Genomic DNA, 4,269 nt, shown 5'->3' on the forward strand with positions numbered 1-4,269 from the left:
GTCAGCCCATTATCTTAGGCATTCATATAATGAATCCTCACTACTTATAGTAACCTATAATGTTTCTTCTGTGACTCCTTACAGGCTTCCTAGATGTGAATGCATAGTAAAATATCATTGCCTTTATGCATAAATAAATATCTGGAAGTCTATGCAATAATATGTTGCATAGTTAATGATGAGTAGTGGAATTCTGTATGATTCTTATTTAATTCTGTTACATAAATGTATTGCCTATTTTTTTCCATAATCTCTATGTACCACTTATATAATGGGAAACAAAAAAAGGCACTTTAAAACTAAATTTAATTTAAAGGCAAATTAATTTTATAGATAAACAACAATGCTTCTGAGGAATTGGGTACTATGCATATATATGCTATGAAATTATTCATATTCTTTGACCCAGTCATTGTACTTCTGGGAATTGATCCTAAAAAGTTCTCTTTGATATACAAAAAGCTTTATGTATAAAGTTATTTGTCAAAGTATTATTTATAACAGCATAAAATTGGAAGCAATATTCATCAAATAGTTTGGAAATACCATTTATTAGAATATTATGGAGTAAAGAATAACGTCTATCAAGGATTTGTAAAAATGTGGAAATTTGCTTATAAATGTGTTGAAAGTTACTGGAGTGTTATATTTATAATAAAGATTATATAAACTACATATTTTAAATATAAAAATATAAGAAAATAGAAGCGATAAGCATCAACTTTTTTTCCTTTTAGTGAGATTAGGCTATAAATATTACGTCTTATTCCTTCACTTCATTGTAAGATTAGAGAAGCCTTGAGTCACTATTGACATACGCAGGCAAGCTCAAGTGTTTTTACAGAGAAACAGTCTCCTGACAAACTACCAACTCCCACAATGCCCAGTGCAGCCATCTTGGTTTGGTGAACACCAATTGTAGGTGCTCAGTGCTCTCTGGGAGTGGAAAGAGAGAATTATGGGAAGAGAGAAAGTGAAAATTCCCAGCAAAAGGAAACATTGTCATCCCTTGCTCTCATGTGGGTTAAGAGTAAGATGCATCAAGCTTGGGCAAGGACAAAGCTTTGTTTGACTCTTGAGTCTGTGCCCATGTAACATCTTGCAAAAAGATCCAAGAATGCTCTTAAAGAGGAAGTTTGACCCATATGAGATGAAGAAAAGAGTGGTGTCTTATTTAACTGGTTTTCTATGAAACCTGTTCCTCAGACATTCTTAAATCTCTGTATTCAGATCAGTTCACATATATTTACTAACAATACTCTCATTATCACTTATTCAGCAATATTTATTTGAGATCTAATATGTGGCATGAATTTTGCTGAGGAAAGCCAGACTTAAATTTAAATATTATACAATTTTTGAACAAATCACAGAATGACTGATAATTTTAAGGTATCCATTCAATTTTAGAAATGTGACAATATGAGATATTTTGTGTAGTTTTTAAAAGAAAGTGTCCTCATATTTTAGAGATACAGACTGAGGCATTTAAGGGTGATATGTGATATTTGGGTAAAAATTGGGGCAGTTTGAAGATGCAAAGGCATAGAGATCCATATGGTGTTAATAGTGAAAGCAAGAAGAGAGAAACAGAGATTTGTGAAGTTCTCTACTTTGTGCAAGTTTGAACATTTACCTAATGTTTTCTTTTGTGCATACAGAGATCACTAAATGCTATTGAATAAAAACATTTGCCCAGAAACATGAAACTGACGTGATGGGATGCAGAAAGGAAAGAGCATAGAAGTAAGAAAATGAATAGCAGGAAACTGGACCTAAATTAAGAAATGAAAGTTTGAAGTAGTGGTTGGGGGACTGACATGAAGAGGGGCAAGAACTATTAATCGTGTGAAACAATGGAAAAGCTGAAGAACTCTAAGCAGTGGGACCCACCTGTGTCCAGAGCTCACATGTATAACTGCATGGGAAATGCTAGAGTGGAACAATGCTAGAAGATGGGTCAATGGTTGAGTGACACTAGTCGTAGAGGTTGCAGAGGTCCAGACCAATTAAGGGGGGCTTCCAGCTGTCCAAAGAATGTGGTTTCTTGTCCTATAAACAATAAAAATTCTTTAACATTTTTTGAAATGATCACCTTTATATCTTGCCAAGAATGCCAGGGCAGTAACGAAACAAATAAATGTGGATTCTGAAATAAATAAAAAGGCAGAGTTAGAGAAAATTCCTTCTACCTGATGGCCTTTGAACCAAAAGACACACTCTTCCTTTGTTTTGAGCTTACCAGACTTTGGGGAAAGTTTTCAACTAGCAATAATCACACATCAGATAAACTTCATTGGCTGCAATACTGCCACTGGGCGAAGCTGCTCACCAGCCTTTGGGATGGACCTTGTTCTCTTTGTCTTGCCATACCAGTAATTTATAAGGAATTTATAAGTAATTTATAAGGAACAGAAATGTATTTTTCACAGTTTTGGAGACTGGGAAGTCCAAGATCAAGGCACCAGTAGTTTTTGGGTCTAGTAAGGGCTCATGGTCTTTGATGTCAAGGTGGTGTCTTGACCTCTGCACCTTCCAGAGGAGAGGAGTGCCTCCTGTTCACCTTCACATGGTGGTAGGTTGGTGGTCAAAGAAACAAAAGGACACCAAACTTGCCCTTTTCTAATGCACTAATACTCCTGAAAGCAGAGCTCTCACACCCTAATTGTCATTTAAATGTCTCATCTCTTGATGTTACACAATGGCAATTACACATCCATATGAGTCACCAGGAGATAAACATTCAAAACAGAAGCTAAGTCCCTGCCTCTTCTGGTTCTCAGGCATTCATTCGCACACAAATTGTAACTATACCATTGGCTTTTCTGGGTTTCCAGCCTCCCAATTCAGCACTTCAGATCTTGGGACTTTTCACCCTCCATAATCACGAAAGCCAATTTGTTATAATAAATCTTTTTTATTGGTTTTGTTTCCCTAGAGAACCCTGACTAATATAAAGATTTTGCAATATAATTTCAAATAATAATCCTGTTCAGCAAATTCCCTTGTACTTGTCTTAGTCTGTTTATATTGTTACAGCAAAATATCAGAGACAGGCAATTTATAAACAGAAGACAGTTATTTCTCATGGTTCTGGATACCAGACCAGCTTCCATTTCCAAGATGGCCTTTTATTACCGCATCCTCCTCAAAGGGCGAAAGCTGCATCCTCACATACCAAAAGGAACAGAAAGGCAAGAAATTACTTCCTTCAGCCTTTAGTCCTTTTATTATTTTTCTTTTGGTTGAGTTTATTGCTACATTCTAGGTATACAGTACAGTTGCATTCATTACTGGGATCTTGTACCTTTACATGACAGGTCTTGGTTCTCATTTTTTTCCCCTTGTCCCTGCCCTCCCTTCACTCTCTCCTCCTTTCCCTATTTACAAATACTTTATTTCCATTTTTTTCATTTTCTCATATTTTTTTCTTTTCCCTTATTACCTTTCCCCTACCCTTCCCACTTTCCCTACACCTTTAGCCCTTTTCTACCTATTTCAAGTTGCTAATTATCCCATTAGGATCTTGTGTACTATTATAGTTTTTCACACCAGAGAAACTATTTGATATTTACACATGTGTGACTTATCTTTAGTCTTTTTATAAAAGCAACAATCTTCTTCATGAGGACAAACTAGTCATGGCTTAATCACTTTCCAAAGGACACACCTCTTAATACTGCTGCAGTGGAATTTAGCACTCACTATAAATTTTGGAAGGAACATCATCATTCAAATTTTTAGTCTATTTCTACCCTGTTTCCTCTCATGGCAACATCATTTTTTTTTAATTGAGGTTATTGGTACAATCTAGGTATACAATACAATTACATTCATCATTGGGATTCTGTACCTTTACATAATAGGTCTTGATTCTCATTTTTCCCCTTGTCCCTGCCCTCCCTTCACCCCCCCTCCCCTTCCCATTTACAAACACTTTATTTCCATTTTTTCAGTTTCTCATATTTTTTTCCTCTCCCTTATTACCTCTCCCCCACCCTTCCCACTTTCCTTACACCTTTAGCCCTTTACTTCCTATTTCACATTATTAATTGTCTCATTAGGATCCTGTGTACTATTATAGTTTTTCACACCAAAGAAACTATTCGGTATTTCAGTTAAAGAAATCTCTGTATAAACATTAAAAATAGGGAATCCTAAAATAAAACTAAAAAGGAAAGTAAAAGAGAAAAGGCAATGATGTAACATCAAAATAATCCTTAATTCTGGAGATGAAAATGGTCCCTGAACATATTTAAATTGCTTCTC

General features: G+C 35.4%; 1 pseudogene; it reads right to left on the reverse strand.

Annotated features, from left to right (window-relative positions):
* Positions 1-2,133: 2,133 nt before the first annotated feature.
* LOC117286395 lies at positions 2,134-2,326 on the reverse strand (annotated as a pseudogene).
* Positions 2,327-4,269: the final 1,943 nt, after the last annotated feature.

This window comes from Fukomys damarensis, unplaced genomic scaffold (assembly GCF_012274545.1).
Source record: "Fukomys damarensis isolate Sample0158 unplaced genomic scaffold, DMR_v1.0_HiC HiC_scaffold_16, whole genome shotgun sequence".
Lineage (NCBI taxonomy): Eukaryota > Metazoa > Chordata > Mammalia > Rodentia > Bathyergidae > Fukomys > Fukomys damarensis.